A 12927-nucleotide genomic window follows, 5' to 3' on the forward strand; every position below is an offset into this window, starting at 1 on the left:
TATTAACTATGGTTCTTGATATTTATGCTTTGCTTAGCAATAGCAATAGCACTTAGACTTATATACCGCTTTACAGTGCTTTACAGCCCTCTCTAAGCGGTTTACAGAGTCAGCATATTGCTCCCAACAATTTGGGTCCTCATTTTACCCACCTCGGAAGGATGGAAGGCTGAATCAACCTTGAGCCTAGTGAGATTTGAACTGCCAAATTTCAGGCAGCCAACAGGCAGAAGATGTAGCCTGCAGTACTGCATTCTAACCACTGTGCCACCGTGGCTCCTTACAACTAGAGCTTACAAGTGATGTTCAAGCTTTTAAGATAGTATAATGCATTCCATTATTCAGCATCAATTAAATATATTCTGGGTTAGGGTTATCTAAAATGTCTAATAAAAATGTATTACAGAAGAGATCCAGCTCCTTAACAGGCACAAATAAACCCTGTCTGACAAACAACATTCTATTTATTGAAGTTAGTACATAATGCATTATATGTATATATTTTATTATATACAGTTTATGCATGCATAAATATGAATGGGATTTTATGCACATGTAAAATGGTGAAGAGATTTCCATCAAGAGACTGCTAAACTGAAGTCTGGTAAATAAAGGATTTGCTGGTTCTTCACCCAGGCCTTTGGCGAGGGAGAGTAAGACCACTTGCTTCATCATGCTTGCCATCTTTTCTCTTTTATTGATTTTATTATCATTTCTTTGATTATTGTGAGCTGCCCAGGTTCATTGACAATCAGGCGACACACAAGTTTAATAAATGATGATTCTTACTGGACAAATTTCCAAAAACTGCTCAGAAACTTCAATTGGATGTTGTCAACTTGAACTGGGCCTTTATGTTTAAAGCAGTGGAAAAGATGGGACTTTGGATTGGGCTTTATACAGGGTCTGAAGTCCATCTATATACTCCAGAAAGCTCGGATCATGGTGAATGAGAATTTTACAAAACCATGTGAAATCAAGGACGGAACAAGAAAGGGGTGTCCTTTATCCTCTTTATTATTTATTCTAGTGTTGGAACTGTTAGAGATATTAGACAAGATAACAGAGCAAAAGGACTACAAATTAAAGTGCATAATTACAAATTACGTGCATTTGACAATGATTTGGTATTGATTGTGCAAGACCCGATAGAGAACACTGAATATGTTATAAGGAAGATCAAAATGTTTGGAGAAAGGGCTGATTTAAAAATAAATCAATCAAAGACCACAATACTAAGAACATAAATGTGGAAGATCAGAAGAAATTGGAATTTAAAATTGGTTTTAAAGTTGTGAAAAAGTTACAGTATTTGGGGGTGACTCTTACTGAGGAAAATTCTAAGCTTTACAAAAATAATCACGGTAAAATATGGAAGGATCCTACATGTTTAAAATGTTAAATATGTTTGATCACTTTTTTCTCTTTTTGTACACTATTTGTTTTCTTTTTTGTTGTTAGTGTTGAATGTATGCTTTTGTTTTGTTTGTTTTTCTGTTTTGTATTTTACTTTTTATGATAAAACAATAAATATATTAAAATAATTGGAGAGGGGCGTGGCCAGCACCGGGCGGTACGGTGTGGATTCCGGATCTCCGGAAGAACACCGATATCCCAGCCGATTTTGGGGATCCCTAGGGATCATAGCTGTCCTGTAGGGACAGCGAAGAAAGGAGGCACAGGCTGGCACAGATAGGGAAAGAGCAAGTTCCCTGAAGTGCCGACATTAGTCTCCAACCCAGCGGCGAAGGAAGGCAGCCATGGAGCTGTCAAAAGCCGGAGCGGCCACAAACAAGAAGAGGAAGTGCAGGAGTGGAGATTGAACAGAGTATTGTTACCAGGTGAGTGATTGGCCAATTCACAGGTAAGAAGAAAAAAAATGTGTAAAGCTTGAAAGACGTCCTAACGAGTAATTAGCAGCTAATTGGCACTCGGGAACTCAAGTGGGGGGGAAAAAAAGGAACTTTAAAACTAAAGCCCTAAAGGAACCTTCCACCTGGATTTAAAATTGGACTTGGAAGAAATTAAAAATAAGATAAGAAAAAGAAAACAGAGAAGTATTCTTTAAACAACAAAAGGACTTAATTCAGAGAAGAGGAAGTAATTATTTTTGTGGATTTACAATTGATACTTTGTTGTCGGGGGATTTGTGAATTGGAGAGAGCCATCTACTGGTGAAAAGAAAGTATCGCACTAAGTTTATTTAGACCATCATGAGAAGATTTTGGAAGAGTGTTTGTTTAAACAGCTGCAGCACGATTTCAAAAGAAGTGGAAAGAACAAAGACTATTTGAATTGGATACTATTTGGAAAGAAAAAAGAAGAAAGAGACACTATATGGACTTGAATTTGAATTACATGTAAACAAAAATAATAAATTTAAAAATTCTTCCGCAAGTCCTGGACTTCTTGCAATGAGGCCTGGAGAAGAAGTTGTCAACTAATAAGCTTCGGCGACAAGTTGCAGCATTGGCTACCATCTTGCCAGGCGAAGGACCTATTCCGCTATCTCAACATCCAAAGGTCCGTAGTTTTTTAAAGGGAGCTGCCAACTTATTACCGCCAACAGTGCATAGATACCCAACCTGGGATCTATCCTTGGTTTTACAAGCACTCACTTTACCTCCTTTCGAGCCCTTGCGGACTACCACACTTAGACTGTTTACATTTAAAGTTGTATTCTTAGTTGTGATTACATCTGCACGCCGGCTATCAGAGCTAGCTGCACTTTCAATGTGCCATGATTTATGCATATTTCACCCGGACAGTCATTCTTCGATTGGACCCTACCTTTGTGCCAAAAATAAATTCCTGGTTCCACCGGGCACAGGTTATTTTGCCAGACTTTTGCCCCAATCCAAGACATCCAAGGGAAAAGCGCTGGCATACCTTAGATGTACGCAGAGCTTTGAAAAGATACGTTAAACGTACAGCCTCCTTTAGGAGGACGGAGGCCTTATTCGTGTCATTCCAGCCCACTTCGATGGGGAAGAAGGTGTCACCATCTACCATTGGACGTTGGCTCAAGGCATGTATTGCTTTAGCTTATGAACAACAAGCTCATCCCGTGCCACGTCGCATCACGGCACACTCAACTCGTAGTGCTGCCACCACGGCAGCCTGGGCTACACAAGCATCGATTTTGGAAATCTGCAGGGCCGCCACTTGGGCTTCTCCTTCACCGTTCGTGAGGAACTACAAGTTGGATCAGTACGCGTCTGCTGAAGCAGCGTTTGGGAGGCATGTCTTACAAAGAGTCCTGCCGGCCGAGGCGACCCTGGACCAATCTGCTTCCCGCCCAACAACGATTTAGCTTGGGTATATCCCATGCTTGGACTCTCCAAGCAGCGCACAGGAGAATGAACGTTGGACTTACCTTGAATGTTCTTTCTATGTGCGCTGCAGGAGAGTCCAATCCCACCCTGGCTTGTACTGGTCCGGGGTCCAGGAGTGGTCGGTTTTTCGAATGGACTGCGTCTTCTCTGGTTCCGGTTTCGTTGAAAAAACTGAGGCTCGGCCGGAAGAGGAAGGTGTGGCCAAAGAATTTCCAACTCAGTGATGTCAGATCAGACTGAATTAACCCATGCTTGGACTCTCCTGCAGCGCACATAGAAAGAACGTTCAAGGTAAGTCCAACGTTCATTCTGAGCATTCAAGGCTATGCACCCTGAGAAGGAATGTGAATTGTCCCAAACATCTCAGCGTTCTCAAAACACCTAAGCCTGAAAATAAATCATTGCCTGAAAATAAACTGGTCATGGGGGGAGGGCTGGGATGAGGGGAAACCTTCTGAATCTTTTTAGCACAGGAAATTTAGTTCTAGCCTGACCTTACTGCAGCCAGCATCTTTCAGTAAAAGAACCTATCACTTCAACCAAATGGAGTTGATGGTCTTTCTTTCCTAAGGGATCGGACTGGGGCAAGTCTGACATTAGGCTACAACTGCAATTGTGATCAACCCAGAGAGGAAGTTACCTCTACCATGGGGACTATGCAAACAATGTTGGTTTAAGGGAGCAATCAGGAGATCAAAGCCGGGGGGGAAGCAACTTCACCAGGGGTGGGTTCTAATTTTTTTTGCTACCGGTTCTGTGGGCGTGGCTTATTTTGTGGGCATAGCTTGATGGTCATGTGACAATTCTTCAGGATTTAGCAGAGGTACTGGTCTACCAGGCTTTTAACTGCTTGCAGAGCTGTACCAGTCTACTCATTTGTTTTTGGAGGCAGTGGTCTACCCATTTGTTTTTGGAGGCACTGGTCTACTCATTTATTTTTGGAGGCACTGGTCTACCCATTTATTTTTGCAGGCACCGGTCTACTCATTTGTTTTTGGAGGCACTGGTCTACCACCACACTGCCTTTAAACACTGATCAGCTGTAGGGCGGCAAGAGTTTAAACAGTTTTTTTCCTTCTAGCCGATCAGCTGGGACTCAGGAGGCAGCAATAGATTGGGAGTGGGGCCAAATAAAAGATAAGAATAACGCGGGGGGGGGGGGGCAGGAGGGCCCAACTCCCAAATAAAGAGAACTGGTTCGGTGACATCATATCGTCACCGCTACTGGCTGGGAGGAACCCACCACTGATCTTCACCTCCCCCTCCCCCCGAGGGCTACATCTCTCTGAATGGCTGGGAGAGGTGGAAAGCTGCGGTGACCCATCGAGGCCCTGATGGTCCCTCAGGGTCAGGAAGCAGGAAGAGTGGGACGAAAAATCCATGGTGATAACTTTCACCTGTGGGAGCCATGGCAGCCACCACCAAGAGCTAAAATTTACATTAAATGGATTAAAATTTACATTAAATTATAGCTTGAAAATTTTAATAAAATGTATTGTTGGTATTTGACCCCCGATAGACAAATGAAAATGTATAAAGGGACTTCTAATAAGTGCTGGAAATGTAGTCAAAATCCAGGTTCATTTTATCATATGTGGTGGTCTTGCAAATATGTGAAAACATACTGGACAAACATAACAATGACAATGCAGAACATATTTAAAATACAAATATTAATGAAACCTGAAGCTTTTCTTTTAGGTATGATGGACAAGCCAATTGAAAAACAATTTGAGGTGCTATTCCTTCACATGGTGACGGCTGTGAGGATTGTATTTGCCAAACACTGGAAAGAAAAAGGAATGCCGACGAAGAATAGATTTTGAAATTGACTGAATTAGCAGAGATGGTGAAATTAACTGCTTTGATTAGAGATAATGGACTAGACAGCTTTATGAGAGGACTTGAAACCATTTGTGGACTTTCTACGCACTAAAAATAAGAACAGATGGTTAACAGAGGGATTTGAAGATTAGTATAATGTTTAGCTTAACCTGTTGACTGCTCTTTCTTCTTTTTCATATGTGTGTGTGTGTGTGTGTGTGTGTGTGTGTGTGTGTGTGTGTGGGTGTGTAAAAGGGGCGTTGTTCTTACCTGAGATGCACCTTCTCGTTGGGTAGAGACAGCAGCCAGGATGGGGTGTGGTCATCTGTTAGGCCGATAGACTGAGCCCATCAAATTTGCTAAGTCCCGCCCTTGTTACCGGGCAAACCCAGCTTTTGGCGAGGACAAGAAGACAGGCTCGGCGTGTGGGACACCAAGAACAGGTTAAAGAAAAAAGACAGGTAAGAAACCAAAAGGGGCCAGACTGGCGAAAGAGAGGGAGGGTGGAGGCTGTCTCCACCCAACGAGAAGGTGCGTCTCAGGTAAGACCAATGCCCCTTCTCCATTGTGGGTGGAGACAGCAGCCAGGATGGGACATGCCAAAGATCCACGTCCCTACAGTCGGGTGGGACCAGTCTGGTCCGAAGTACCCCCCTCAGAGACAACTCGCTGTAACACTCTACGACCAAAGGCGGCATCTGCTGAAGCAAATTTGTCAAGTTTATAGTGTTGAATGAATGGAGAAGGCGATGTCCACGTAGCCGCCCTGCATATTTCGAGCAATGAGGCCTGAGTAGCCCAGGCTGCCGATGTCGCAGCGCTGTGGGTAGAATGCGCCGTCAGTCGAGATGGTCTCGGGAGAGATCGTAACTCGTATGCCTTGGATATCGTTTGCCGGATCCAACGGCCAATAGTCGATGAAGACACCTTGGAGCCCAAGGATACCGGTAGGAAAGAGACAAAGAGGGCTTCCGATTTACGGAAATCCGCCGTCCGCTTAATATAGATCCGCAGGGCCCGTCGGACATCTAAAGAGTGCCACCGTCGTTCAAGTCTGTGGTTCGGATGAGGACAAAAGTTGGGCAGGATAAGTTCCTGCATGCGATGGAAAGTGGTATTAACTTTAGGTACAAAGGTTGGGTCCAAGCGGAGAACCACACGGTCGGCATGGAACACACAGAGGTCCTCCCGGATTGAAAGAGCAGCCAATTCAGAAATGCGTCGGGCCGAGGTGATTGCAACCAAAAAGGCGACTTTGCACGTCAAGAGGCGAAGGCTAGTCGTGCGCAAAGGCTCGTATGGAGCTGACGTAAGGGAATTTAGAACAACCGAAAGGTCCCAAGTTGGATACCTGTGTAACACAGGAGAGGAAAGGTTTGTAGCCCCTCGCAGAAATCGGCGGATTAAAGGGTGTTGTGACAAAGAGGATAAGGACCCAACGGTAAGGACCGATGAAATCGCCGCCACCTGTCTCCGCAATGTGTTGGGGGACAGTCCGTTACGAAGACCTTCCCTTAAGAAAACGAGAACATTAACGATGGAGGCCTGGAGTGGATGAACCCCCGCTCGATCACACCAGGCACAGAACAACTTCCAAGTGGCCGAATAAATCCGGTCCGTAGACGGCCTTCTCGACGCCTGAATAATAGAAATCTTGTCTGCAGGAACGTTGACCTCCCGAAGTGCATGCCGCTCAATCGCCAAGCGGTCAGACGGAGCCACTGTAAGTCTGGATGCGTCAATGTCCCTTGGATTAAAGCGTCCTGCGGTTGAGGAAGTTGCCAAAGTTGGTCTATCGACAAAGATACGAGGTCCGCAAACCAAGGTCTGCGTGGCCAATGCGGGGCCACCAGGATGATCTCCGCCTGTTCCATCAGCAACTTGCGAACTACCCGGGGGAGCAGAGAAACCGGAGGAAAGGCATATAGGAGCCCTGGGGGCCACGGGCAGCGGAGAGCATCGACGGCCTCTGCCTGAGCCGACGGGAACCGTGAGATGAATCGCGGCAGCTGAGCATTGTCCGATGTGGCAAAAAGATCGATCACCGGCATCCCGAAACGCGTCGTGATCTGGTGGAAGAGACGAGGGTTGAGACACCACTCCGCATGGTCCAGCCGCTGATGACTGAGCCAGTCGGCTTGCAGATTGGTGACACCGGAGATGTGTTCTGCCCGCAACGAAGCCAGATGGATCTCCGACCAGAGGCCCAACTGTAAAGCTTCCGACATTAGAGAGAGAGACCGTGTGCCCCCTTGACGGTTGACATGGGCCTTCGCGGTGATATTGTCCGTGAGGACCAGAACGTGGGCGTTGGACACAAGATGGTGAAAGGTCCGAAGTGCCAGGTAGATCACTCGCAGTTCCAACCAGTTGATGGAGCGACAGGATTTGACGGAGGTCCAGACACCTTGAGCCAGGTGACCCCGACAATGAGCACCCCAGCCCTGGAGGCTGGCGTCCGTTGTCACCACCACTCTCTGTGGATCAAAGAAAAAACAACCTCGGGAAAGTGCTGGAGACCGCCACCACCTTAAGGACCTAATTACCTTCCTAGGGACAGGAACCTTCACAGGAGAGGTAGCTCTACCCGCTTTCTGTAGAGGCAACAGGAACCACTGAAGTTCCCTCGAGTGTAACTGGGCCCAAGGGACTATTGAAATGGCGGAAATCATCTTGCCCAGGAGTTGGGACAATAGCAGGGGAGAGGAAGATGGAGCTCGTTCAACCTTGGAGACAAGGGATCTCAAACTCTCCTGTCTCTCGTTCAAAAGGAAAACTCTCCCCGTAACGGAATCTATCAGGGCCCCCAAGTGAACCACATTAGTAGAAGGGACTAACTGGCTCTTCTCCAAGTTAACTGAGAACCCGTGAGTAGCAAGGGCATGGAGAGTGGATTGCAGATCGGAGGCAGCTTGTTGAGGAGTAGAAGACAAAATCAGGATATCGTCCAGATAACATTGTAGACGAATAGACTTAGCCCTAAGGGCAGCTGCCAGGGCAGCCAGTACCTTGGTGAAGGTACGAGGAGCCGAGGAAAGGCCAAAGGGCATGGCCCGATACTGAAAATGGCGCCCCCCGTAACAGAACCTAAGGAACTTCCTATGGGAGGGGAGGATGGGGATGTGGAGATAGGCCTCAGTGAGGTCTATAGAAGAGAGGAGATCACCCCTCCTGACACCGTCCAGGATAGATTTTAGTGAGTGCATCTTAAACTTCCGGTATAGGACATACCGGTTGAGTCGCTTAAGGTCCAGAATGGGTCTCCACCCCCCCGAGGACTTGGGAACGAGGAAGACACGGGAGTAAAATCCCGTGCCCCGTTCACGCAAGGGCACAGGTTGAATAGCCATGATTGATAGTAGGTGCCGAACCGCCGAATCCATAAGGAACCGTTTCTGGATATCATTAGAAAGCGGACAGCACACAAAGGACCTCGGAGGAGGGGAAAGAAATTCAATGGCCAACCCAGATCTTAAGGTGGCCAGGACCCATTTATCCGAAGTGGAGCCCTCCCAGACAGGGGCGAAAAGAGCCAATCTGCCCCCTATGGGAGGGTCTGGGATGCACTTAGCGACGGCGCCCGGAGAAACGACCCCCTCCCCCCCAAAAGGGCCGTTTGGGAGCAAAAGTCCTACCTCTGGAAGGTCTGTCCTGACCGTCCCGTTGTCTAGATTGGAAATTCCCTTGTGACCTAGGGAGAGAAGGGGAGAAGGAAGATCCTTCATACGGGCGAGATTGGGGGCGAGGAGTGTACGGGCGGAACCTGGAATCCCCCCTGCGAAAGACAACTGGGAGGAATTTCTTCTTATCCTTTGTCTCGGAGAGGAAAGGATCCAGAGAGTCCCCGAATAGTTTGGAGCCCGCGAAAGGAACAGACGCCAGGCGCCATTTATGCCTAGCGTCGGCCTGCCAGTGGCGTAACCAAACTAATCGACACGCAGTAACCGAAGACGCTAGAGACTTGGCCGCAAAGCGAGCGGCGTTCAGAGTAGCGTCCGCCGAAAACTGTGTGGCAGCAATAATCTTGCTTAAATCCTGTCGTACTCGAACGTCCTCCGTAGGCAACGACTCCTGCAAATGTTGAAGCCATAAAAGAGTTGTTCGATTAAAAAAGGAGGCAGTAGAAGCTGCTCGGATGGCCCATGAAGCACCTTGGTGAGCTCGTTGGAGCACGTGTTCAGCCCGGCGCTCCTCCGGACAAAGGCCTTCCTCAGGATCACCGGGAACCGCTGAGTGAGGTAAGAGGGCCGCCACGGGAGCGTCCACAGACGGGACCTGGAGGAGAGAATCTAGGTCCGGAGCAATACTGAAATTTCGTCGATCCGCTGCCGTAGGAGCCGGAGCAGAACCCGGTGAAGACCACTGTTTCTTGATAACATCGAGAAACAAAGGGGAAGTAGAAATGGTATCTACAGTCCTAGCTGGCTCGGCGAAGAGAGGGCTTAAGGGTCCCTTAGATGCAGAAGCAGAAACCGGTAGCGGTGAAGAAGAGCTAAGCTGGGCCGTAGCAATGGCCTTATGTAGTAGGGATTTGAACAAGGCCTGGGGAAAAATACCCGTAAAGGCGGGCTGTTCAGGAGGCAGATCATCATCCTCCGAGAGTTCCAGGTCATGAGGGTCATCAGCCGCATGAGAAGGGGATCTGCTGGCCATAGAAGACACGGGTGAGTCAGGAGCATCGATGGACAAAACATCATCCAGAGTCCCATCCCCTCGAGAAGGGGAAACCACTGAACGCACCGAAACCGTTCTGCTAGTGGACTGAAAATGCGAGGCCAACGACTGTTGGACAGCTGCGGCAATCATCTGCTGTATTTGTTCCGTGGAAGGGAAAGAGTGATGTTGTATCCCGGTTGGAATGGCTTCTCCAGCAGGTAGAGCTGGGGATGATTCCGGAGGAGGAACAGAGGTCGTAGGTGCAGACGAACCCCACAGATCAGTCGTTGCAATGACCGCCGGACAGTCCTGAAGGGAAAGACGATCCCCTTGAGATGCAGAATCAGCACCCGTAGGGGGATGGGTCGAGACTGAAGCAGTCTCCATGCCTACTGACTGAGCGCCGCTGGCCTTGGCGCAAATCTTCTTCAGGACTCTGTCCCTGCGAGCCTCCGCACGAGAGGGTGCCTTGCTGAGCGGCTGAGAGGAGCCAGAAGGGTCTAGTCTGGAAGAAGATCCAGAGGGGACCTCTTTAGTAGCAGAAGAAACTCCCTGATGATGGTGAGTATCAGAACTCCTGGCCTTGTGGCAGTGCTTAGATTTATGGGAAGCCTTAGGCATGATGACAGTAAGGCGAACTGTCAGATAGTTGTTGCAAATTAGGCACGAGAGGGCACAGGCCAAAGGAAGGGGCAGTAATGAATGTGGCTCAGCCCCAAATATCACACCAGGGAGCGCAGACACTCCTCATGTAATGGTTGGAAATAACCTGGGCGAAACAGAGGTTGAAAGAAGGAAGGGGGGGGGCGTGAGACCCCACTCAAAAATGTTTCCTTAGCCCAGGCACGAACAGTCCACCAACCAAACGTAAAGGTAGGGAGGGGGGGGCGTAAAGCTCCACCAGCAATGATTAAGAAATTAAGGCCGGGCAAGTCAACAAATAACAGTAAAAATCCCTATGGCAGCAGGGAATGGCGCGCAGCTCCGTTCAGGCTCTTAACACACGTTCGTGCCAAAAACCTTCCCAGCCGCTCAAGCAGCGCTGCGGGGAGAGGCGCCTAAGCCGATGGGCTCCACCAGCTGATCTGCGCCGTTAGAGAAGACTGCAAGGCAGGATCGGCCACTAAGGGCGACAGTGGTCAAAGGGAAGGGCCGTGGGCTACCCTCAGCGCCGTTGGGAGCGTTAAAACTCCACGAAGCAGCTGTCAATAGAGCAAACGGCGAGCAGAAAAAAACGGAGCCTTTTTAAAATTCAAAATGGCTGCCGGGAGGTTTGAAAAGGGGGCGCGAAGCTCCACGGACACCAGGCTTGCCCCCAAGAGCCAAAACGGTCAGCTGTGATGGTAAAAGGGGAGCGCGATCACTCCACAATGCTCCCAGGGGTTCCCCCCAACGCAAGGGAAGGGGCGCAGAGGAATTCCCCCCCCCCCGTAACCAGTAAAGTCAGTTACTGGGGAATAAGCTTACTGAAAGTTGAAATCGAAGTCCAAAAGAAGTCCAATAAACAGTCCGAGTCAAACCAGAGCAGTAATTAGTGAAAAGCAGAGAAGTAGTAGCCAGGAAAGGAGAAAGGGTTCAAGAGGATCAGTCCCACACGCCTGTCTAGGCTGACAGACTGAGCCAAAAGCCGGGTTTGCCCGGTAACAAGGGCGGGACTTAGCAAATTTGATGGGCTCAGTCTATCGGCCTAACAGATGACCACACCCCATCCTGGCTGCTGTCTCCACCCACAATGGAGAAGGGGAGAATTTACTGTTCTTTTTGTCAGTTTCCAGCCAGGGTGGATTCTGTATGTTAAATGTTAAATTTATTTGGTATTTGGATCACCTTTTCCTTTTTTGTACACCATTTTCTTTTGTTAGACCTATGTTTTTGTTTTTGTTTGTTTCTGTTTTGTATTTTACTTTTTATGATAAAACAAAATATACTTAAACAAGAACGAACATTGAATCTAAAACCACAGTGCTATCGTACTTAAAAATTCTCCAGTCATGAACATTTCAGAGCTATCTTCATAAAGAGCACTGCAAGCAAGAGTAAACACTGAAAACAACAGTAGGATTATCAGCCACATCATTTAAGTCAAAGTATCCTGGCTAGCAATACCTATCAAGAATTTCAGGCGAAGCCCTTTCCCAGCAATGCTACCCAAATTCTTCTCTATTGAAGAGGTACATCCTTCATATCCTGCAATGAATTCCAAATCCTGTCCACATTACAGATAGTCCTCAATTTACAACAGTTTGTTTAGTGACCATTCACTACAGTTATCACAACAGCAGTGATAAAACTGACTTATGACCATTTTTCACACCACCTTTGCAGCATCCCCATGGTCACATGATCAAAATTCAGATGCTTGGCAACTGACTCATATTTATGATGGTTGCAGTGTCCCAGGGTCATGTGATTAGCTTTTGCAACCTTCTGACAAACAAGGTTAATGGCAAAGCTTAACAACCATGACACTAACTTAACATCTGTGGTGATTCACTTAACAACTGTGCAAGAAAGGTCGTAAAGTGGGACAAAACTCACTGTTCTGCCCCAGCTACGGACCCCAAAGAACGCAGCGCACACGAAGTCTGTACAAACCTTAGTTTACTAAATTAAATCAGTCTTTTTCAAAGAAAGGCTGTTAATTAACTTTCTTAACAGCCTACAAGAATCCAAAGAATAAATAATCGTAATCTTACTATGGTTGGCAGAAAGCCCAGAAGCAATTTGCAGGAAACTGATAAAGAGAACTAAGATCCAGACGCGAAGGAGAGTAAACGAAGTTGTTCCCTGCAAATTGCCTCAGTTGTTGTCCTTCCTTAAATAAGATAAGGGAGTGGCCAATTAGCCCCAAGCCTTACTCTCAAGGAGACCTCCTCCTGAGGAGCCACTTCTGCCTTTTGGCAGCTCTGCGTGCCCGTGCATCGAGAAGAGGCTCCTCCTCTTCTTCCTCTTCACTTATAGGAGCTTCTGGAGGTTCTGAAGGCCCTGGCTGAATCCCCGCCTCTGACACCACATCTTCTCCAGCCTCCTCATTGTCTGACTCGAGTGCCAGCTGCACAGGCTGCTGGTGCAGTACACCAGCCTCCTCGCTGTCGGAATCAGCTACTAGCTG

At 47.7% G+C, this 12927-nt stretch overlaps 1 protein-coding gene across 4 annotated transcripts in view; it reads right to left on the bottom strand.

Moving 5' to 3' along the window:
* Positions 1-12927, bottom strand: part of CDK12 (cyclin dependent kinase 12) — a 170808-nt gene that overhangs the window by 142399 nt on the left and 15482 nt on the right. The window lies entirely within an intron of this gene.

Source organism: Pituophis catenifer, unplaced genomic scaffold (assembly GCF_029215685.1).
Source record: "Pituophis catenifer annectens isolate HBS135680 unplaced genomic scaffold, rPitCat1.0.hap2 SCAF_5, whole genome shotgun sequence".
NCBI lineage: Eukaryota > Metazoa > Chordata > Lepidosauria > Squamata > Colubridae > Pituophis > Pituophis catenifer.